This window comes from Pan paniscus, chromosome 2, assembly GCF_029289425.2.
Source record: "Pan paniscus chromosome 2, NHGRI_mPanPan1-v2.0_pri, whole genome shotgun sequence".
NCBI lineage: Eukaryota > Metazoa > Chordata > Mammalia > Primates > Hominidae > Pan > Pan paniscus.
In genome coordinates this window covers 191,909,729-191,935,006 of record NC_085926.1, presented here as the reverse complement: position 1 = coordinate 191,935,006, position 25,278 = coordinate 191,909,729, and the positions used below count along the sequence as shown (strand labels likewise).

General features: G+C 45.0%; 1 pseudogene; it reads left to right on the top strand.

Annotated features, from left to right (window-relative positions):
• The first annotated feature begins 18,449 nt into the window (after positions 1-18,449).
• Positions 18,450-19,364, top strand: LOC100976287 (developmental pluripotency-associated protein 2-like; annotated as a pseudogene).
• The last annotated feature ends 5,914 nt before the right edge of the window (positions 19,365-25,278 follow it).

Below are 25,278 nucleotides of genomic sequence, written 5' to 3'. Positions count from 1 at the left end.
AACCAGCATTGACATTACAGATTTAGATTTTGTAGTTTTTTTTTAAACACATTTATTAAAAGGTCCTTATGGATGGAAGCTATTTCAGAACTCTTCAGTGTTTTGTTTTTCAGAAAATTTTTTTCGTTGAATGAGTCAGATGTAAAGGTAAAATGAAAGAGCTGCTGTTAACTAAAGGTTGACTGTAAACGACAATGAAGTCTCATAAATTTAAGCTACTGGGGATGTGGGACTGATTTGCACACATTCATTGCAAACAGGGCTTTCTAGAAGCACACCAAGCTGTGTCAATTGACAGCTTGTCCTTGGTTACTACCCTGTCCTTGAGGAAAGCAGCCTATTTCCTGGAAGAAGTGACAAAAATATATTTAATATCCCCCACTTTCACTCGCGTCTGGGAATTTTCTTTAAGTTGTTTATTTTGAAATAATTACATGCTTACAGGAGAGCTGCAGAAATAGACAAAGAACTTTTTAACCTGAACCTAAACACTTGAGTGTGTAATTCCTACAAACAAGGACATTCTCCTACATAATTATAGTGCAGTCATCAAAATAAAGAAATTCACATCAAAACATTTCTGCCATCTAATCCTCAGATGCCATTTAAGTTTTGACAATTATTCAAATAATATTTGTTCTAGCAAAAGGACCCAATCCTGGAACACCTGTTGCATGTAATTGTCATGTCTCTTTAGCTTCCTTCAGTCAGAGAGTTCCTCGATCTTTCCTTGACTTTCATAACTGACACTTTTGATTGGATGTGCTGATTATTTCGTAGAATGTCTCTCAGTTTGGTTTTGTCGAATGTTTTCTCCTGATTAGATTGAGAGGTGTATTTTTGACAAGATATTTACATCTGATCAGGTGGTGCATGATTTCTACTTGACCGATTATTGGTGATGTTCACTGTAGGTTTTTTTTGGTTTTGTTTTTTTTTTTTTTTTTTGAGACTGGGTCCACTCTGTCACCTAGGCTAGAGTGCAGTGCCATGATCTCGGCTCCCTACAGCCTCGACCTCCCAGGCTCAGGTGATCCTCCTACCTCAGCCTCCCAAGTAGCTGGGGCTACAGGTACACGCCACCACACCTAGGTAACTTTTTGTATTTCTGTAGAGATGGGGCTTTGCCATATCACCCAGGCTGGTCTCAAACTCCTGGGCTCAAGTGCCCCACAAGTCTTGGCCTCCCAAAGTGCTGAAATTGCAGGCATGAGCCACCGCGCCCAGCCAATGTTCACTTTGATTATTCAATTGAGGTGGTATTTGTCAGGACTATTCATTGTAAAATTACCCTTTTTCCCTTTGTCGTTAATAAGAATTTGGCTGGAGGTGCTCTGAAAGTATGAAATTTCCCCATTTCTTAGTAAACATTCACCCACTAGTTCTAACATCTACTGATGTTTCTTGGCTGAATATCACTATGATGGTTGCTAAATGGTGATTCTAATTCCATTATGTCTATTTTTACCAGTTGTCATTTTACTATAAAGACAGCTTTCTCTTCTTTCTGTGTATTTGTTTGTATCAGTGTGGATTTACAGATTTCTATTTTACTCAAAAGTTACAACTATTATCATTATTATTTATTTTGATAAATAAATTGTCCCAGGTTTGACCAGCAGGCGCCCTTTCAAGCCAGTTTCTATGTCTTTGTAACATGCTCTCACCATTCTTTGAGAGGCTGTGAGTCTTTGGAGTGGTAGTTCTGCCAAGCTCAATGAAAAGAGATCTCAGAGTCTAAAGACCTGGGTTGTGGTCTTCTTGGCTTCTTCCATTCCTAGTTGGGTATCACTGGGGGAGTGCTCCTTCTGTTCTAAGGTTTAAAATGGGGATCATCAGTCGCTACTACCATCTAAAGTGGTTGCTGTGAAATTCATCCCAAAGGGAGAGATTTTAAGATAGCCAACTTCCCTTCCTAGAATCTTTCCAGAATTATTCTGTGCACTGATATTGCATGATGGCCCAATCAGCTGATGAGGTGCCGCTTGAAACATCTGTCTGCCTGTATTGTTTGTGGCCTGTGAGAGTTATTTGTTTCAATCAAATAAACATATGCTTAGCTTAAACGGCTTTTCCCTCTCCTAGGTATTTGATGCAATGCAGACTGGAATCCTCCCCACAAGGATGCCCTGGCCTGAGTGGCACAGAGATCAATGCAGCAGTCATTTCCTGGGCGGGGAAAGCCCATCCACAGTGGCCCTGGAATGATGCTGGTCTTATCTTCTATTCCTAGGAAGGCCCTATCTCAAGTGGCTCTGGTCCATGCAAACAGATGGAAACGGGTGTGGGGAAGCACAGGCCTCCTACTCATGTTAAGAGAGCTGCTCAGAGGCAGGAATCCAGAACCAGGAATGTCCCCAGTGGCTGCCCAAGGTACAAGTGGCAGGCAGCGGGGAGAATGGCATGTGAAGTCATTCGTAACCTGGCCCCAGCTTGGTTTCCAAGTCTCAGAGGAGATTATGGATATGGTAGTGCCTGGCTCAGTGCTTAAAATCCATTCTCCTGCTATTTCCCTCACCTACACTCAGCCCCACAAGCCGAGATGTTTGCTGGACATTTCAGGCACTGCCACCCAGTTCTGTCTACCTTACCTGCTAACACCTGTTGACCATCCTTCATGTGAAGGCTTCCCCAAATACTTCCCAATCAAAACACTAAAAGGCAAACCTGAAATTAATAAAAATGTTAATTAAATCTGTACAACAGAAAGCATAATGCCAGTCTTATTAATTATGAAATGTAGCATTCATATAAATTTCATCGCTTTTGAAAACAATCTATGGCTAGATTCTCCTGGGTTTGTATGATGATTACTGAAAACTGTAGAAAATCTAAAATCAAGCAAGTTGATTATAGGCAATTACTTTCAGAAGCAAAAATTATAAAAGAACCATGAGATTTTTAAAGAGAAAAAATTACATTTGATATGAGATAATCATGCATTTTAAGATGTTTAAAATGACATGGAGTGGGGTCCCCAGACCAGGAGAGCTGAGGGCTTATGAAGGACCTAAAGGAGTGAGACCTGTTATGTAACAAGCCCCCATTCTGGGGGCAGCACCACAGAGGCGGGACCCCAGAAGTGGAAGAAGAGCCCTCCTGCACTGGGTGGTGAAGTTGGTATCAGCCCCTAGTTTGTGACCCTGGACAGATTTCTCTGCTCTCCAGCCCTCAGAGTCCTCAATAAAACAAAAACATATGCAAATATACAAAATTCCTTGCTCTCTTGTACCTCTGAAAACTCTCCCTGAAGAAGTTGAACTACCTGCTCTCTCTCTGTCCTGAAGACTCTAAAATTCTATATGTCGTCCCCTGAGCTTTGACTCCAGGAGCTGTTTATTTTGAGACTCACTTTCTGCATAGTCCATAATCACGGATTCAGCCTCTCTCACTGCTGCTGTCTCCCCTGGAGAGGAAGTGGAGCAGTCAGGTTTTGTGAGCTGGCATTCTCCCTCCCTTTCAACGTAATTGCGGCCCTGCCCTGGGGACTGGATAGAGAGAAAGGTAGGCTTTTTCCCCAGTCCGTTAGTATACTGGTTTGTAGCTCTTGCCTTTAAGAAGTATATCAAAGAGAGGAAGAAATGAAGAAAAGTTATTTTGCAAAAGTGAAATTATTAGTTTTATATGGTCGCTGTAACAAATTACCACAAATTGGGTGGCTTAAAACAGCAGAATTTATTCTCTCACAGGTCTGGAGACCAGAAGTCTAAAATCAAGGTGTTAGCAAGGCTGCAGGCTCTCTCTCTCTCTTTTTTTTTTTTGAGACAGAGTTTCACTCTTGTTGCCCAGGCTGCAGTGCAATGGCACGATCTCGGCTCACTGCAACCTCAGCCTCCCGGGTTCAAGCGATTCTCCTGCCTCAGCCTCCCAAGCAGCTGGGATTACAGGCTTCCACCACCATGCACGGCTAATTTTTGTATTTTTAGTAGAGACGGGGTTTCTCCATGTTGGTTAGGCTGGTCTCAAACTCCCAACCTCAGGTGATCCGCCTGCCTGTGCCTCCCACAGTGTTGGGATTACAGGCGTGAGCCACGGCGCCCGGCCTGCAGGCTGTCTTCAAAGGCTCTAGGGAAGAAGCCTCCTTGAGTCTGTAAGCTCCTGGTGGTCCTAGGGGTTCTTCGGTTTGTAGCTGCATCACTTCCATCTCCTCTGTCTTCTCTTCATCTCTAGAAGGACACCTGTCCTTGGATCTAGGGCACATCCTGGTAATACAAGATGATTTCATATGGAGAATCTGAATGATATCTGCAAGGTTCTTTTTCCAAATTAAGTCACATTCGTGATTTGGGGGGTTAAGATGTGGACATCTCTTTTCGGGGGCATCATTCAACCTGCTACAGAGGGCATGACTGATGGGCTACTGGCTCTTAGCAGAGCTCTGCAGTTCCTTGGGTCATAGTGGATGAGGAGGTGTATTAGTCAGGGTTCTCTAGAGGGACAGGACTAGTAGGATGGATGTATAGATGAAGGCGAATTGACTCACATAGTCACAAGATGAAGTCCCACGATAGGCCCTCTGCCAGCTGAGGAGCAAGAAAGCCAGTCTGAATCCCAAAACCTCAGAAGTCGGGAAGCCGACAGTGTAGTCTTCAGTCTGTGGCTGAAGGCCAGAGAGAGAGAGAGAGCCACTGGTGTAAGTTCAAGTGTCCAAAAGCCGAAGAACTTGGAGTCTGATGTTCAAGGGCAGGGAGCACCCAGCACAAGAGAAAGATGAAGGCCAGAAGACTCAGCAAGTCAGCTTCTCCTACCTTCTTCTGCCTGCTTTAGTCTAGCCGTGCTGGCAGCTGATGAGATGGTGCCCACCCACTTTGAGGGTGGGTCTGCCTCCCCCAGTTCACTGACTCAAATGTTAATCTCCTTTGGCAACACCCTCACAGACACATCCAGGAACAATACTTTGCATCCTTCAACCCAATCAAATTGACACTTAGCACTAACCATGACAGGAGAGTGCTGTTAACAGCGTCAGGAGTGGGGAGGATGGAAAGAGGAGGGTGCACGTAGTTCCTTCAGACGCTGGCTGGTGCTGCAATCCATCTCTCTTCCTTCCCAAAGGAGGATGGTAGTATATCAGGAAGTTAGGCTTGGCTCTGCGGCAGTGACAAGCAACTCCAAAATCTCACAGGCTTACAATATCAAAAATATTTTCTCGCACTCACCTGATGCCTGAGAGGCTGACTGCAGCGCTGCCCCACGTTCCCTTCACTGAGGGTGCAGTAGGCCTAGAATCCTGCCAGCCTCGTGGATGGGGAGAAGAGCACATGGTAAACCTTGAGCTGGCTCTTAGATCTTCTGCCTGGAAGTGAGAGATGTCATTTCTGCACATTTCACTGGCCAGGGCAAATAGCATGGCCAAGTCTAATGTCAAGAAGAAGGAGAAATATCATCCTCTTTCAGGGAGGGGCAGTCAATATTTATGACCAACAGCGAGGCCTGCTATAGGTACCGTCCGAAGGACCCCTCTGTGTGTTGAGAAGCTGCGTAGCTTCCCTTACCACGTCCCACAGAGGCAAGATTGCTGCTGGCCCACGCTTTCTTGAGACCCTTAACACTCACTTCTTCAAGGACTGTGCCATCTGCGTGTTCCAACCATACCCCATTCTTTATCTTACGCTATCCAGGCCTTCCATCCTTCTCATTCCCTGTCTTCTAGGAAAAAAAAAGTCAAGTTGTAGTTTTATGCCATTGTCCTGAAGAGCTGCTTATTTGGACTATGCTTTCTAAACATAACCTAAATTGAGTGTTTAAAGCATGGTTATTTTCACAGCAGCTGTAGGAAGAGCACTTTGCTCCTTCCTCTCCTTGCAGAGGCTCTGCAAAATGGTGAAGGAATTGAAGTCTCTGAAGCCTATTAAGGCAGAAGAGGCCTTAGAGAATGGGTAGTTTAGCTTTCATGAACCTGGTGGTCCACAATGGACTGCCAGGATTTTGTAAAGTCCCTAAATTGCAAGTAAAATTAGGTGAGAGTTACGTGTCTAGTAAATATGTATTTTCTGGGGCCAGAAACCATATCTTATATCTAATTCTGAAAGGATTTGCAAACCCAGGAAGATGAAAGGACAACAAAGTCTAACCCAATCCCTTTATTTTACTGGTGATATTTGCAGAAATTGCAGTTAGCTTCCTTGCACCAAATGGATGATTCTATTTAATATATTACTGATACATTAAAAGCTTTTAGTTTTTAACTGATATATCAGGAGCTTTTCCCCCAAACTCAACGTTTTGTTTCAGTGGGTTTATTTCTCAAGTACCGCAACCTACTCTGGGGGAAAGTAGGACTCTTTGGAAAGCTGCATTGACTTTTAAAACCACAAGGGGATCATTTGGTGTGTTCCTGCCCCAGCAATTATTACCCTTTGAGAGCCTGCAGAGCTACCTCCAGCCTTCCCTTTGGTCTCCGTGGGGACTCGTTACATTTCTAACAGTCAAGTATGAAAACTTACAGTGCTGGCTTACCAGAAGGGTTTGCTTTGGGAATTTCACAGACAGGGCTGCTTCTGTCTTGTAAAGAAATTTATGTCTCATGAAGCAGAATAGGGAACGACTGTGGCAGATGATAGTAATAGAACTGCATCAATATTACATGTCTGCCAGGCAGAGAACCAATACGTTTTAACAGCACAGGTCTGTGTCGCCTCTTCCTTCTCTTCCACGAAGCTGGCTGGGAGTGAGTGCTATATCCTCTTCACAGTTTAGAAAACAGAGGCTCAACATTTTAATATTCTCCAGAGCAGAGGTTCTTAACAGGACCCTTAGGTGGGGCTTCAGGGGTCTTTGAACACCTGAAATGACCTGCAAAGACAAGTATATATTTGTATGTCCATAGGAGCGTGGGGGTGTGATTTTCATCAGATTCTACAAAGCTCTGTGACTCTGAAAGTTTCAGAACCACTACACTAGGGCTTCTCTTCTTCGTAAAATAATTGGCAGGTTAGTCCAATTATTTTCACATTCAGGCTTATCTTTTTTTTTTTTTAATGTGTTTTCTCCTTTTTTCCCTTAGTTGCTGACCTCCATAACAGCAGACAAAATTGGAAGCAAGAGTGATTTTGGAGGAGTCACACTTAGATGTTTCCCTTACCTATTTCTGTTCTGGAAATTTAAAAATCTTACTTCTCATGACAGTCCTACATGAAAAATTAAAAATCACAAGGATTCACGGATGGAAAACTGAGACTCAGAGAATGATCACATTCACATCGTAATAAATCAGCAATAGAGTGAGTGATTGTTCCTTGGTAAGAAATCAACTCTAAACTCAGTTGGAAACCTTTGCCAATATTACTTAACACATGACAATCTGGTGTGACTCATTTTTCTTGACATTATGCAAATAAAGGAAACAAGACTGAGTGGCCTTCTGTCCGGAGAGCAGGAAATGAAGGCTGTCTGGGGCCACATGTTTCCTGGGACATGTGGTGTCAGAAATGGGTACTAGAAGAACCAGGCCTTTGTTCATGTCTTTTATTTTTTATTTTTATTTTTTTTTAGATGGAGTCTCACTCTGTCGCCCAGGCTGAAGTGCAGTGGCACTGTCTCGGCTCATTGCGACCTCCGCCTCACTGGTTCAAGCAATTCTCCTGCCTCAGCCTCCCGAGTAGCTGGGATTATAGGCGCTCGCCACTACACCCAGCTAATTTTTGTATTTTTAGTAGAGACATGGTTTCACCATGTTAGCCAGGCTGGTCTAGAACTCCTGACTTCGTGATCCACCCGCCTCCGCCTCCCAAAGTGCTGGGATTACAGGCGTGAGCCACCGTGCCTGGCCGCCATTGTTCATTTCTATTTCATGAGTGATCGGCTCTTGTTGGCCATGGCTGGAGGAGTCAGCTCCCAAAATCCACACTCTCTAGGAGTGCTGAACCATAAATAATCTATCAGGACTCCTAGGTTCCTCTCTCTCTAGAGCTGCAACCAGAAGTTCCTTCCTTCCCGGCCCTGCTTCCCACTAAAGGAAACATTTGACTTTTGGGGATGAGATGTTTCAAGCCAGCCAATCCTTCTCACAGGAAGCAGAACCCCAGCCACCATGGAGCTTATCCTTGGGGCACAGAGAAACACTGACCTAATGCTGTAATCAAGTACTGGATTTTATTTTTAAATCTTTTTACCTCACAAGCTGACTTTATTCTGGCTAGAGGGCTCCTGAACCTCTGTAACCTCCCCAGGAGGTAATTTCCAGTGCTAATCTCGCTAACGAGGTGTCAGTTACGGAAATGGCCCACGCCCTGGTTTCTTCTAAGTGGACATTACAGTGTTTCTTCAGAGGGGCCTGTGCTGGGACACCTCGGAAATGGAAGAATTTATAGCAAGGATGTTATTTCTCACTAAGTGAGCAGAAGAGCCGGAAGATCTCTTCAGAGATCATTAGAAGGATGGGGAAACTGAGGCTCAGAGAAGGGCAGTGGTTGCCCGAGGCCACAGAGCTGAGTGGCAGCAGGGTTGGGTTAGAGACTGGACCTTGTGGCGGAGCTGGCCTGCTTTGGGCTGTTCCACACACCCCTGACATTCTAGATTGTTTCATGTTCCTGGAATCATCCTCAAACTCTACTCCCCAAAATTGTACCATAGATTAACTTCGGGCACCCCCCAAGTCAAAACTTCAACAGCTAAGGGACACGGATCATGCGGCCTGCTGAACACGCCATCAAGTGGGGCAAAGTCTTCTTTCTTTGTGATCAGGGTATGCACTCTCCCTTGGCCTCTGAATAAGCTGTACCCAGGGTTCCTCGATGACTCAGCTGCAGCAGGCTATCCACCACACATGTCCTTGGCCACCACGGCGGGAACCGGGCTCACCATCACTTACCACTAGAGATATCAAACCACCCCCCTCCTAACCCAGCCCCCACTGCGGCCTCCCTGCCCTGCTCCAGCCTCGGTCTGTTGTGCAAGAGCCAGAGGGGACTTAGATCACGGAGCCACACGCCCAGGCCCAACCCAGGCCCAGGAGCTCCACCCTAGGGAAAAGCCTAAGTCAGAACAGAGCACTCCTAACTCCCGGGGCAAGGAGGGGAGGCCAGGCAGCCGGAAGGAAACTCCTGAGCTTTTTACGGAATGCATAAGACAAAAGGTGAGGGTCTCCACGTAGGGAAAGAACGCATTATTATTTACGGCCTTGGTCTGGAGAGGAGAACATGCTGCTCTTTGCAGCCCGGCGTGTGATTCATTTCCCCCGGGAGCTGCAGGGCCGAGGCAGGGCGTGCGCTCCGGCAGCCTCCGGACAGCCGCGCACTCCCGCCCGCTCGTTTATTTATGGTGCTTTATCAGCGGCTGTGCACCGCGGCGATAAAGTTTATGAAAAGAGGCGGCGTCTCCGGCCGGCGGGCTGGGCCCGGCGCTCCTTTCCCACACTGATTAGGATCAGCCAGGGCTTTGGAAGCTGCAGTTAAGGATCTCGGGTGCCCGGAGCCTCGGCTCCCCCTTCCTGCCCCGCCCGCGGGCTGGCCGGCTGCTGGCCCGCGTGGGAGGCGAGGTCAGGGCTGCGGCCGCGGCCCTTCCCCTGGGAGCGGGAGGGAGGAGGGAGGAGGAGGAGAGAAGCCGCCCTGCGGGGGAGGGAGCTCCAAGGCCCCGGGAAGTGGGAAAGCCAGAGAAAAATACCGTCCAAATATAAATGGGCAAGTCCCCACGTTAAGAGATGAACGAGAATTTTTTATTTTTTGAGACAGAGTCTCGCTCTGTTGTCCGGGTTGGAGTGCAGTGGTGAGATCTTGGCTCACTGCAACCTCCGCCTCCGGGGTTCAAGGGATTCTCCAGCGTCAGCCTCCCGAGTAGCTGGGATTACAGGCGCCCACCACCACGCCTGGCTAATTTTTGTATTTTTAGTAGAGATGGGGTTTCACCATGTTGGTCAGGCTGGTCTCGAACTCCTGACCTCAGGTGATCCACCCAACTCGGCCTCCCAAAGTGCTGAGATTACAGGCGGAACAGGAATTTAATAGGAATTTTTCTCCTCTGAAGGCGGTGCACCGTCTCCTCTCCCCCATTTACTTTCCTACAGTCCTTTCTCCTTTCCTGTCATTTCACCTGCATTTACTGTGTCTTTGCATTAAGGCTTGATTCATTTTGTCCCTTTTCATAGCCATGTTTTGTTCAGTCCTTCAGAAGATAGAAATTGAACACCTGACTTGTGGACAGCACCTCTAAACACTGCAGAGAGAGATTCAGAGATGAATAGCCCTGGCCCTTAGGGTTCTTGCGGTCACAAGCACCGTCCAGTAAGAGCAGCCCATGGTTATGAGTAACAAGAGCAGACACTACGGCAGGCACTTGCTTTAGGGACATTGCCTTGTTTCATCCTCACGGTGACTTCAGGAGGACAGTGCCATCGTTACGCCGTTTAACATGGTAAAACTGAGGCCCAGAGAGGGGAGTGCCTTGCTTCAGATGACTCAGCAACGCAGTGGCTGAGCAAGGATTTGAACTCAGGCAGAATGGTGGCAGAGCCTGTTTGCCTAACTTCTAAATTTCCCTAACTGTCTAGAACAGAGGGTAGTAGGAGTGCAGCAGACAGGACAACTAACCCTGCCTGGAAAAGTCATGGTGGGCTTCCCAGAGGAGGCGTCCTTAGGCTGGGGCTTGAAGACGAGGTATTTACCAGACAAATAGTGGAGAAGAAGGCTGTCTTAAACAGAAAAAACTATTTATGTGGTCCTGGGTTCTGAGGGCCCAGCTCTTCTCACCCTCCTTCTCCGAGGAGTGGGGGAACGGAAGTGCAGAGCCTTCGTGTTTTACCCTCCTTCTCCGAGGAGTGGGGAACGGAAGTGCAGAGCCTTTATGTTTTGTGACAGTGGAATCCCCTTCGCGGGCCACCTCCTCGATCTGAAAGGCTCTATCTGCAGCTACTGAATTCCCTTCAGCTCGTAAGTCTTAATAGCAATGTCATCCCCTTCTGAAAACTTTCCTGGACTGCTCCTTATCTTGCTGCCGGTGATTGAAAGCAATCCTTTCCTCTCTCTTCCCTCACACCTGCCTGTTTGCATTAAAGTTCTTGAGTTGGACTCCATCAGCCTTTATTTTTTATTTGTTTAATTTTTTTTTAGAGACAGGGTCTCACAATGTCACCCAGGCTGGAGTGCCGTGGCATGATAATGGCTTACTGCAGCCTCATCCTCCTAGCCTCAAGCAATCCTCCTGCCTCAGCCTGCCAAGTAACTAGGACTACAGGTGTGTGCCACCATGCCTGGCTAATTTATTTTATTTTTTTGAGACAGAGTCTTGCTCTGTAGCCCAGTCTGGAGCGCAATGGCGCCATCTCGGCTCACTGCAAGCTCCGCCTCCTGGGTTCAAGCGATTCTCCTGTCTCAGCCTCCAGAGTAGCTGGGATTACAGGCGTGTGCCAGCCACCATGCCCAGCTAATTTTTGTATTTTTAGTAGAGAGGGGGTTTCACCATGTTGGCCAGGCTGGTCTCGAACTCCTGACCTCAGGTGATCTGCCTTCCTCAGCCTCCCAAACTGTTGGGATTACAGGCGTGAGCCGCTGCACCTGGCCTCTGGCTAATTTAAAAAAATTTTTTGGCCAGACACGGTGGCTTCCATCTTTAATACCAGCACTTCAGGAGGCCAAGGCAGGAGATTTGCTTGAGCCCAGTAGTTTGAGACCAGTCTGGGCAACATAAGAAGACCCCCATCTCTACAAAAAAAAAAAAAAAAAAAAAAAATCCAGGCATGGTGGCGCTCGTCTGTGGTCCCAGCTAATACGGAGGTTAAGGTGCAAGGATTGCCTGAGCCTGGGAGGTCAAGGCTGCAGTGAACTCTGATCACATTCCAGCCTGTGACTGTACTCCAGCCTGAGTGACAGAGCAAGACCCTGTCTCAAAATAAATACATACATACATACATACATAAGTTTAATTTAAAAATAAATTTATTTCTGTAGAGATGGGTCTCACTCTTTTGCCCAGGCTGGTCTTGAACTCCTGGCCTCAAGTGATTCTCCCAAGTTGACCCCCCAAAGTGCTGGAATTATAGGCATAAGCCACCGCACCCAGCCCGTTAGTGTTTATTACTAGACTGTGAGTTCCTGGAGAGCACTGGTATACTCATTTGCTTCTTACTTGCTTCTGCCCAGGCTGGTTTAGTATCCTACTCATAGAAGGTTCTTAGTAACCCCTTTTGGTGAATAAACGGAGGAGAGTGGGAAGGCTGTGATCGAATAGGTATCTCTTGTCTCCTCTTTACCCCTTGATAAATTTCACAATCAAGCAAGCTAAAAATGGAGATGTGCGTCTCCACCAGACAAGGTCTGGACCACTCTCTGCCAAGACAGCACAAAGAGCAGGACACTGCCAGCAACCAGGCGGGTTGAGACAGAGTAACCCAAGCTGCTAGCCCGTCACATCTCTCCAGACTGGGAACAGGATTAGTCCTGGGGCTTGGGCCTAGCATTGAGTCAACAAGCGGAAGTCATGTTGCCCTAGTTATCGGGGAGAGGGCTGTGAGGGCCAGGAACCAGGCAGGTCACTGCATAGTCCATCTTGAATTCAGTGAGGCATTCCATAGGGCCAATGACACAGGAGACATTTGACAACATAGGGTATAATATCAACTCTAGGCAGCCGTCAGGGCCAGTGCCCAGGGGATCAGGGCTGTGTCTTTTTCTGTGTTATTTTTTGTTTGTTTGTTTAGAGCTAGTTTTTAAAAAGTTTAATTGAAAAAGTAATACATGCACATGATCTAAAAATTAAAATGATTCAAAAACGTATACAGTGAACGTTCTGCCTCCCACCATCAACTTCTCAACTCATCTCCTTCCGCAGGTGCAGCCGTCATTAAAAGTTTCTTTTCCCAGAGATGCTACATGCATGCATATGCAATATTTCTATATTTTCTTATGATGACTTAATGAGGCTGTTGTGAACTGAATACAGTTGCAGGTGTTGATGACATTGTTACAGTTGTTGGCACTCTGGAAAAGGGATATAAGGCCCATTGAACTTGAGAACTAGAAGACTACTCTTGCACATTCTGAATGACATTCAGTAATTAAAAGTGTGGAGTAATAAAATTTGGATATCTCAAATATTACCTGGAAAAAGGCTAGTCTGACTCAAGGGTGGTGGAAAAATGATCTAAGGATGCACGGTTAGTCACAAATGATATAGGAAATGTTAGGCCATTGTAGCAAGTGCCAGTACACTGTCAAGATGGATGGTAAGGAGCATAACTGATAGAGATCTAGAAATTATTTGTTGGGTCGATTCTTGTTAAAGTATTCATAAATGTCCGACTTGTTGGTTACTGTGCTGTACACTGGTAGAGACAAATAAGGTAACTTCTAGTTGAACAGAGGACCAAAATGCACTCATATAATGGCAAAATAAAGGGTGCACTTAATAAACCAGTTGATGGAACGAGCATCATTCAATCTAGGGAAGAAAAGGCTAAGAGATGACTCACTTATTGAAGTACATGGTAAAGTAACTTGAGTTTCCCCAGGCCTCACCACCTGAGTAGGGATGATCTTCTGAGGGGCACTGTACCCGGAGCCTGCCCTCAGCAAAGGACTCCCAGCTGTCTGGACTGCCTCTGGGTTGTCCTGGGAGTTCCCAGGGGCCTGCTCCTGCTGGGCACCCTCTGGCACCCTGGAGTGAAAGCTCTGGGGAATCTGGGGGGGAAAAAAAGATTATTCAACCCTCTTCCCTCTGTGTGAGCTTTCAGTCCCAAAGCTCTACCATCTGTGCTCTGATTTCCTGAAAGACCTCAACAAGATGGTCTTTCCCAATTTCCCTTTTGGTCCTGCTGCTCTTCACAGAACTCGGATATGTCTGGCCGAGGGACGCTCAGAATGAACTGCTCTTCCCCTCCAAAGAGCAGGACTGTTTGACTTGGGGTAGGGCCTGGCGGGTCTCCTTCCCTACAGAGCGAGTCCCTCCCCACCCCCGGAGGCTTCTTGGCCTTGGTTCACACTGGGACCTAGGTTCCCTCTAATCATAACTAGCAAGTATTCAGTTGTTTTGAAAAAATATTCTAATCGATTGTTCTATAAGGAAGGTCAACCAAGAGGCCATGGATATAAACAATAACAGGGAAGATTTAGTGAGTGGAAAGGAGGGATGATGTTAAGGAAAGTTACTTCTGTGCCCTAAGGAAAAGTGCGCGGTCTTTCTTGAATAGTTTAGAAATAGGTCCTGGAGCTTTTCAAGCTCAGCCCTTGGTATTCTGAGGTGGACTGAGGCGTTCCACCTTGAAAATCAAATAGTAGTGGTCTTTTCCCTAACTCAGGTAATATAATTTTTCCATGTAAATTTTTTCCATGCATGTTCTTCCATTTTAAACCTTTAGCACCTGCAGGCAACAAAACTAATGAAGAAGTAGTAAACAGATATGAATGGGAAAGCTTGAAAACCACCAATCATGCTGAGTTTGTGGCTTTTTTTTTTTTTTAAAGAACATGTGTGCTTGTGGTTTTATACTGCCTGCTCATAATGCAGCCATATTTTCTGCTATTAAAATTGTTCTTAGTTCATGGGATAGAATGAAACAGACCATTATTCCAGGGTGTTCCCAGAAGAGCCTCATGTTTCAGGAAGCACACTTCGACTTTTAGTTCTCCACCACCTGAGTACACTTGAGTGCTGCTGTTGTAGACTCTGGAGTATTCGTTTCCTTTCCTTTCCCTCCTCCCTCTGCTGTCCATATCATGGCCCAGATTGACTCCCAACCTCTGCCAGGCTAAAGATAACCTCTCCAACTGGGCGATCACCCACAGGCTAAATATATTCTCAGGGGTGAGTTGGGGCTACCCTGACAGTGACTCCAGGCAAGCATTTAACCACTCGTGGCATTAAGTCATCTTAGGAGATGGAAGGAGCTTGGGAGCGGGGAGGGATTACCACAGAAGGATGGGGAGGGGTAGGAATGAAAGAGGCAGAGAGCGATGGATAGGAAGCTGGCAAAGGCGCTTCCGATAAAGGAGGACACGCTGTGCCACATGGTGACTCCAGCAGAAGCTCAGTCAGTCTGCGGATTTGGCTGCTCCCAGCAAAGACTCCTTTTCTGTCCGTTATAATGTTACTTTAATAGAACTCCCAGAGGGAAAAGCCCAGTGCTAATCAGGGCTCAAGAAGTCAGTGGACTTGATGTACAGAATGGGGTGTTTAATTTTATGATGTGGCTATGGGTTACATGAGAGACTAATAAAAGAACTCCATAAAATGTGGCTTGCAGGAACGGGGCTGCAGCCTCTGCCAGAAGGTCAGCCTGCTCAGAAGTGGTTGGAGAGCCAGGCTGATTTCTAGCTGGTGTGGCCACTCTGGCTCTTCAACTGTTGAAAGCCTTCTGAACCAGTTGGTAACTGGCTGCTGCTCTTAGCTTCTCAAGCACAGCCCTGCTGCACTGGCTGCCCGGCCCCCACCCTGGAACCTCCCCACAATCCAGTAAGCAGATGCAGAGGACCTGCAGATCCTGCTCTGTGTCATGTCTCTGGTGTCACAACATTTCTGAGTGGCTAGTGCTTCTGTATCTCTGGTTAATACTTTAAATATCACCTGTCCTACAATATGTCTTCCTTGGGATTTGTTCCTTCAAATACCTGTGGAACAGACAAGGACACAGTTCAGTAAAACTCTCCTTAACTGATCCCAGGCCAGTCCAGGGTGCTCCAAGGAGGCTTTCTTGGGTTAGGGAGGCCTGCTGCTCTCATGGTTGCTACAAGGACCCACTCAACCTTTCCCTTGAATCATAGTTGGCTGCCTCAAAGGAGAGTTTTAATAGGCACAGGAATGACATCAGGGTTGAAGAATATTTTTGGAAGGAAGAGGCAAATTTGCATAAGATTTCTGAACCAGGAATTGCATTTGTCATAGAGTTTGAATTAGAGGGATGCTTAGAGCACATCTGGTCTCTCTTCATAGCCAGCACGGAACTCCTCCATATTGCCTCTGACAGGAGATAGCCAGCCCCTTCTAGGCCATGCCCACTGATAGGGAATTCGGCTCTTTGAAAGGAAGCCTCTTGTGTGAACCAGCAGGAGCTGAAATCTTCCTAAACAAATCCTTTTGTGAATCCTTTTGTTGAGCTGAAATCTTCCCATACAACTCAAATTTTGATGCCTCATCTAGATGGAATTGCAAATCCAAAGATGGCCCAAGAGTAAGCAATGACAGCTACTAATATGTCTGATTTTATCAAGTGAACCGAGAGGCTGTGAGATCATTCATTCAGCCAGTTTCCCGAGTGGCTGCTAAGTGCTGGTGCCTGGTGCTGGAGACTCGGCAGGCACCTGGAAATGGTTCTTCTCTGAGAGACTGTCCAGCCTCTTTGAGCCAGCACTAGACAACTGGGGACACCTGGGAAATCAGAGGTGTCTAACCTTTGCTTCTGGAGCCAGTTCCAGGCTGGGGTCCATCCTTGGGCGGGGGCCGTCCTGGGTGACTCTGGGCAGGAAGCTTCTGTCTGTGCTCCTCCTTTTCTCTACTGGTTACTAACAGCCTGGTGAGCCTGCTGAGAGCGTGGGGCTCTCAAGGTGGGCTCTCATTGACAGACACTGAGACGAAGAGGTGGAGTTGCCATCTCCCTCCTCACACCCTCTGAAAATACCTGTAAGAGTCAAATGACATTTTGTAATGCATTTTGCTGAATTAACAATTGAACAGGCTCTTTTATCTTTCATAAACAAGAAATATTACACAATTTAGATAAGAAAAAGGTGGACAATAAAAGTATTTATAACTTCATCATCTACAGGTAACAATTTGGTGTTCGTCCATGCCAACATTTTTCTGAGTATATGTGATATATCCGTGTATGTGGGAGATACACACACACACACACACAAACACACACACACGTGCTTTGTAATCTGCCCTTTTCACCCAGTTGTTTTCCCAATGAACACAATTTTAAAGTGAATCTAATTGTTCAAGGATCTGTCATTAATGCACATAACTTTGAATGACTCATCCAAAGAAATCAGATGTGGAGAACAAAGAGTTAAACCATCTCAGAAGTTAAGGAGGCATTCGCCAGGGACAGTAGATCCAGGGTGTCTTGGATTTGAGATATGGAGAACAAAGAGTTAAACCATCTCAGAAGTTAAGGAGGCATTTGCCAGGGACAGTAGATCCAGGGTGTCCTGGATGTCTATGAAAGGGCTGGGGGCGAGATAGAGATTTTCATTACATGGTGCCCTGTCGGCCCTCTACTCAAATTTTGGCCCGGTGAAGAGAGCTGGGGAGGGGATTTCTCCTCTGTAAATCAGTGGGTGGAAAGCTTGGGGATGAGGCTGTAATTGTGGCAGGCCCTGCGCTTGGTTCCTTTAGACTCGTGGACCCATGGAAAGGGCTACCTTGGCATTCATGAATGGGCTTTCCTGGTCTCAGATTGCTGAAGAGAAGCTGAACGTGGGGACGTGGTGGGACTGAGAGGCCTCCTTCCTTTCCGTGCCTTAATTGGGACTGACCCCTTATATCCAGCTACACTAATGGCCCACAGGGGCCATCCCTCCCACCACTCACAGGACTGTGATCACTGAAAGAACCCCCAGAAGCTGGCCTTGAACTTCAAAGAACAGATACAAAAAAACAACTCTGCATCTACAGGGCCTCAGTGGGCAGTGAGAGGGAGAGGAAGCATCCGCCGAACAGCCCTTCATGGAAATCACACTGCTGGAATAGACAGCCAGGGCAGAAGTGCAAGAAGGACATTCAACCACAGTATCCCAAACAAACAAACAAAAACAAAGAAACACAGACTTCCTGGAGCTTTGACTAAAATACTCATTGGATACATTAAAGCAGGCTGAGAAGGCCAAGTGCAAGAATATCCCAAATATAGAACAAAAACACAGAGGTGGAAATCATAAGGGCAAAAGAGGAGACTAGGAGGCTAGATCCAGGAGACCTAATAGGAGTTGCAAGAGAAAGAGAAAAATGAACACACGAAAGAGAGAATCATTAAATAAATGATAGAAGGTAATTTCTTTGAGTGAAAAAGACTTGGGTCTGAGGTTTAAAAAGAACTCATGGGGTTCCTGAAAGTCACATACCTAAACCCATCCAAATTAAATTCTTGAATAGCAGGTAAAAAGAGAACCTTTTGCACCCTTTAATACAAAGAGAAAAACATTAATTACCAAGAAACGGAAAAGACAGTGTCACACTTCTCACCTATAATAATGGGAAGCTGGAAATAGGGGAATGAGGTCTATAAAATACTTGAGCCAGCTAAAATACCTTTTGCTGGCCAGGGGAAAAAGAAAAGTTACACCCTCCCGAGTAGGTGGGATTACAGGCACGCGCCACAGTGCCTGTCTAATTTTTATATTTTTTTTTGGTAGAGACAGGGGTCTTGCCATGTTTCCCAGGCTGATCTTGAACTCCTGGACTCAAGCAATCCACCTGCCTAGGCCTCCCAAAGTGCTGGGATTACAGGCATGAGCCATCGCGCCCAGCCTAATTTTTAAAAATCATATCACTGAGTGGACAAGACAGGGGTGTTGCTGAAAATGTCAGACTCAAATTTGGATAGCAGCAAGAAGAATTTCTTTGAGGGGGGAAGTAGTTGATGAGGGAAGCGTGATTTTGACACTGGTGCCAGTTAAAGATGACCCAAATATGGAACAAATGGAACCAAGTATTTCTTCAACTTCTGATGTCAAACTGGAGAAGCCTAAGAAATATAATCAAGGTCATCACTTCAAACACATGAACAATTTACAGCTCCACAAAAAGCTGGTGCAAAATACCAGCCCTTCCCTTGCCGACCACTTTGCCTCCCATTAATAAGGTGTGTCGGGACACTTAGCGGGACTGGTGTCAACAACTTGGTTTGAGTGCTAATGGCAAGAAAATAGAAGTTTATCTGAGGCTCCGTAGGCGTGCTTTCCCTGAACAACAGCAAGATACGCCTGAAACATCACATAAGACCAGATTACAGCGATGCTCGAGAAAACACAAGGCAGTGACCGAGAGAGCAAGAGGCTTCAGAAAAGTTATGAGATGAATGAAAGAACAGAAGAGACGAATATAGTTGAAGTGATAACTTCAGTGCAGGCATCCATGTTGGCATCATGGGCAAGAATTGGTGCAAGAGCTGTTCAGCCAAAGGCTGTAAATTCATGTTCCAATCCTGTTTCTGTTGAGGCCTTTTGGATATGCAAACCTCTGATGTCAGGTGGTGTGTGGTCCACGGCAGACGTCTCTCAGCAGACACAAAGAGCTGGGTACACCTGCAGTTTCATGCAGATCAGGCCTGGGTGCCTACCACTCACAGGAGGATGATTTCTCTCTTCTTGTTACCTGCCTGCATTTTCCCATCCCCAGGCATAGAAGATAATATATTATGCCCCAACTGTGCTAAGAGGAATAAGAAGATGATGAAAAGATTAATGACAATGGAGAAGCAGCAGCAACCTCTTTGAATACAATGTACTAGAGAAGGAGGGATGTACTTTCAGACCATGTAACCTATTATGAAGGAAAGGAAGAGGAGACAATTTGAATGAATCTTCATGATATGCAACACAAAATCGTAGTGACTAGGACTCCACAGTGAAGATGGTTGACCAGTGACACAGCCCCATCTGAAGAGCACCTTTCTGTAAGTCTGAAAACTCATTAAAATAAAGTCACTGAAAAGAGAAAAGTATATTATCCAGGTATCCCATCTGAGAAAAATACTCCAGAAAGAACCTTAAGCAAATCAAAAATGAACTGAAATAGGTAACTCAAGATAGGAGATGAAGAGAGAAGTTGGTTGTGGACAAATGGGTCTCTCCTCTCTGTCTCTGTCTCTCTCTGTCTCTCTCCTCTCTCCTCTCCCCTTTCTCCTCTCTCCTCTCTCCTCTCTTTTTTCTCTCTCTCTCTCTGTCTCTCTCCTCTCCCCTTTCTCCTCTCTCCTCTCTCTTCTCTTTTCTCTCTGTCTGTCTCTCTCTCTGTCTCTCTCTCTCTCTCCTCTCTCCTCTCCCCTTTCTCCTCTCTCCTCTCTCCTCTCTTTTCTCTCTCTCTCTCTCTGTCTCTCTCCCTCTCTCTCCCTCTCTCACTCCCTCTCTCTCTAATGCAATTGCAACAGAAGTCCCAGCTGAACCCGGGAGGAGCTTTGGAGCTGAAGTTGTTCTGCATTAAGATGAGTCTGGCCTTTTCACTTTTTATCTTGGCCTTGAGGAGTAGTTGCAAGGAGGTTGCCCTAGGGAGGGAAGCAGACCTGGGGTGCGGCAGTTCCCTTCAGCTTAGGGCAATTCCTGGAGAGAGACTCAGCTGTGAGCTGTCTGCAGCTAACATTTGGCAGCTGAAGGGGAAAATGCCATGTATGACATGGTGCCTTTTATGTGAAATTATGTATGTATGTATGTACGTATGTATATATGTACATATCTGCTGTGGTGTGGTAGGAAATGTTTAACAGTCAGCCCTGGAGGGAGGGGGCGGGTGGTGGGGGAAAGCCCTGATTTGTAGCTTTTGCTGATTTTTGTGGTGTAAATACTTTTATCATGGCTGATGTCAAACTACCAATGTGATGTCACTGAACGTGGAGCCCGAACACGATGCACACAGTGGCCTCTCATGAGCACACAAGCTGGCTTCAACACACCACTGTATAAGCGTGAGGATATTTAGGGGGAACGTGGGGAAGGGGAGAGGCTTGTGGAACAACAGTCCTGGCATTTGGGCATCCTGTTCAGTAGGAGAGCATGGAGTTTTTTCTCTGTTTTCTCTCCATATGGCTAATTTTCTTTACTGGGGTCAAATTTCTAATCCTCGTCTCTACCGTCCCCTGCCCCTTTCCCCCCTCCACCCCTAAGTTGGTATTCTTCGCGGGCAGTGTTTCAGAAGTCAATTCGAATACTTGTTCATATTGAAGTCCTTGTGGCTATGAAAACAGGAAGAAGCTTCTTGGTAGGTGCTTACGAGGATCCATGTGATAGTGAATGTCAGGGCATGGCAAACTTTATGTAAGGGTCCAACCAGTAAATATTTTTGGCTTTGTGGGACATATGGTCTCTGTTGCAACTGCTAATCTTTTGCAGGACATAGTTTGCTGACTCCTGTTTTAGACGATACCATTGTATCATAAGCCTCTACGTAAGTGTTAATTATGGTTATTTCAAAGGACCCAGAGAAAGAAATCTTTTAACTCTAGAAATTCAGACCAACCACTCAGAGGAGGGATATAGGCTGTGGGGAAGGTTTTTTGATTCAGTTGGCTTTGTGACAGTAGCTGTATGCAGGATTTTTTAAACTTCTTTTTATCCAGGATTAAATAAGATGAGAGAAAGAGAACCCCTGGATTAAACAACAACAACAACAACAAAACCCCTCCAAACCTTAAAAAACCAAAAACCGAATTCTCTGATAAATCCCTTTATGTATTAGGATCTCGTTAATTCAGAATTTAGAAAAATATATTAATACCTGGGAAGGAGGCAGGCACTCACCATTATATTATCTGTAAAGAAAGACATAGTGGGTTGATTAACACAGTAAATCAGGTCAGGCGGGCAGAAGCCTTCATACAGCTAAGAAACTAAACTCTTCGTCATCTTTCTAGCAAGTGAAATATTTGAATGTTAATGTGAAATCCACAAGATTTTTATTCATAAAAATAGATCATGGTTGGGTACATGGTGTGTGCCTGTAGTCCCAGCTATTTGGGAGCCTGAGGCCAGAGGATCACTTGAGCCTAGGAGTTGGAGGCTGCAGTGTGCTAGGATCATGCCTGTGGATAGCCACTGCACTTCACCCTGGGCAACACCGTGAGACTCTGTCTCTTTTTTAAAACAATGGATCATGTAGAACCTTTTTTGTCAATACTTGATGAGTTCCTCCAGGATGTTGGTATAGATACTAAAGCTAGTTACCCAAATATATTTGGGTCAAGTCTCTTCTCCTAGCTTCAGCTTTTCCATCTTTAAATGAGTATTTTAGATTTCTTAGCCAGTGCTATGGTTTGAATGTGCTCCCTAAATTTCATGTGTTGGAAACATAATCCCCAAATTCTTATGTTGACTAGAAGTAGGGCCTTTGGGCCGGGCTTGGTGGCTCACGCCTCAATTCCAGCACTTTGGGAGGCCAAGGCAGGTGGATCACGAGGTTGGGAGATCGAGACCAACCTGGCTAACATGGTGAAACCCTGTCTCTGCTAAAAATACAAAAAATTAGCCAGGCGTGGTAGCAGATGCCTGTAGTCCCAGCTACTCGGGAGGCTGAGGCAGGAGAAGGGTGTGAACCCGGGAGGTGGAGCTTGCAGTGAGCCGAGATTGCACCACTGCACTCCAGTCTGGGCGACAGAGCCAGACTCCATCTCAAAAAAAAAAAAAAAAAAAAAAGAAAAAAAGAAAAGAAATAGGGCCTTTGGGAGGTTGTTAGGGTTAGATAAAGTTGTCAGAGTGGGGCCCCCATGATGTGGCTGGTGGCTTTATAAGAAGAAGAAGAGAGGCCTGAGCTGACACAGATAGTCTTTGCCACTCTCCATGTGATGCCTTCTACATAGCACGAAGGCCCTACCAGAGGCCAGCACCATGCTTTTGGACTTCCCAGCCTCCAGAATTGTAAGAAATAAATTTCTTTTATTTATAAGCGACCCAGTCTCAGGTATTCAATGATAGCAACAGAAAATAAATGAATACAACCTTATGAATTTTTGTAAAATTCTCTAAAAATATTAAGCCCACTTACTAGAATATGCCCTGTCTTCTGACCACTTCTTGCCTTGTTGTTGCACAGGGTTGACTATATAAGAGGCCAATTCCATTTTGGCTTCCAGTTGTCTTAGGATATATATGTGTCTGTGTGTGTGTATATTTATATTTTGGCAATGAGAGAGTTGTTTTCTAATAGAAAGTTCTTGCTTCATCATTATCTACAAGGTTTGCTTATAAAAATCCTTGCAGATTACATGAAAACCTCCACTAATCACTGAGTTTCATATTTTTTTTTTGTAGCTTTCAATAAATACTTGTTGATTTTCCCCTAGAGATCCAGAAGCTCAGAGTAGACTTTGGTGTCCAGACAAACCCACTCAGGTTATGTTGCAGTTCTCTGTCAATAACTCTTAATCTTTTCTGTCTCACAGATTTCTATGGAAATTTGGTGGAAGTAAAGGGGAATTGACTAAGGACCATTAATATATGTATGGAGTGAATTCTGATCACTCCTTTTGAAAATCCTTAACTACCACGTTTTTATATTTTACTTGTGTTATTATCTGACACCCCAAAATGCTGAAGTACACAGTGACCTCAAAACAAGAGAGATGTGCACAGGATTGGACGAGTTCACTTGTTTATTTTAATGTAAAAAGGAGGAGATAGGCAACATTTTTTGAGAAGAGTAGTTTTCCAGGATGGTATCACAGCTTAATCTTGCATTAGGGGAAAAGCACTAGACTAAACTGAAGCTTTGGTTTTTATCACTAGACAGTTGTGAGTTTAAACATCCCTTTCACTCCAGTCAGCCTCCATTTTCTTTACTGTAAACTGAGAAGACTACATGGGATGGTAGGAGATTAAGCAAGAGGCTGTATCTGGAAGTGCTGGCTACATGTAAAGTGTGGTATCCATGAGGGGGATTCAGTAAGACTGGCTCCTCAGAATCCACCACAGTCAGCACTCAGATGAAATCATGACCAAGGGATGTACATGCAGAGGCCATTTTTCTTGCCTTGAACAGCAAATGCTACTTGCTGTGTGGCCCAACAGTCCTGTGCCTCCATTTGTTTCTTGCTGCTGCAGCAAAAAGATAAACATTTAGGGAGGCTCTAACATGGCTTGAAATGAGCACATAGACACTACCATGCCAATGAAGTCACAGTAAGTATCTCTGGTCTGCCCATGAGAAATACCTATGTCTACCATAGATCCTCTCCTCCCCTCTCCTCCACACATGCACACAGTTAGCCTCTCCTTTAAGCTCCAATGAAAGTACCAGCCACTCTATGGACCCTTTCCTGAACTGTGTTCTTTTCTCTCCTCCAGGACATAGGATTCTTGTCCGTCATATTGTAGTAGCATTTACTGCTTATTTTGTTCATCTGTTACTGAAATTAGTTTATTGTGTACCTACTATGTTCAAGGCTCTGTGCAGATCATAATTATATATAGCCTTGGAGTTATATATTACCTGGAGAGGGACTCAGCTGTGAGCTGCCAGCAGCCAACATTCAGCAGCTGAACGGGGAAGTACGGTAGGTCAGGTCGGCCCCGCCAGCAGCCTCCACAATAGACTCCGACAACTCCCTTAAGATGAGTATTAGCATCGTTTATCTCTGTATGTGTTACACCCCTTGAGGCCTGGGATTGCTTATGGTACACGGTACACACATTCTTCACATTGTCCAGCATGCAGAGTAGACTGCTAAGTGTCCAGCCGTAAGTCACCCTACCACCTGCTAGAATGCTGGGATAACATGGTAGTGAGTAGAGCACATAATGATAAAAGTTATATATGCCCAATTTCAAAAGTTTGGAAATACAGACAAGTACAAATTTACCTATAATTTCACCCTCCAGAGATGACATCTGCTGATTTTTTAGTATATTTCATTTTAACCTTCTTTTATCTATGCCTTTATTTACCTAATTTGGAATAGTCTGCTTGCAAAGTTTTATACCCCATTTTCCCATACCGTTACAAATTTTGAAAACTTAATTTAAATGTCTATATAATATTCTATCATATTGATGAACCATCCTTTATTTGCCAATTTCCTTATTAGACATTTAGGTTGTGGTCAATTTTTTCACTATTATAAACATTACTGTAATGAGGATTTTTTATAGTTATGTCTACATGTCACCATGCTTATGTATCTGATTATTTTTCTTTGATGTATTCAAAGAATTTAAATTACTATCCAAAGGGTATAAAATGTCTAAAATTATTGCCAAATTGCTGTCAGAAAGGTTTATCCTTTCTAGTCTTGTCAGCAGAGAATGCCGGATTTGTCATACCTACACTAACATTAATTGTATTTTTCAATATTTACAAATTCAACTAGAGTGTATGGAGCTCTGGTTTTACTTTTACAGATGTCTTTGATCATTAGTGAACTGAAACATTTTAATATATTTACTGGCAACTTTTTATTCCTTTTTCTCTGAATTATCTGTTTACGTTTTTAACCATTTAAAAATGGAAGTGTTGGTATTTTTTCTATTGTGTGCTACAGAGGCACTGCTAAAGGTTTTAAAAACCATTCTAAGTCACCTGCATGCCTTTTGATGCCACACCATCCATGGCCACCTTAGAAGAAAGATTAGTCCCAGATGTAAAAGGCAGTTTCTTCAACTACAGCCTTGGTTATGTTGGGTTATTGTGCCATTTGTTCCTTTGATAAAG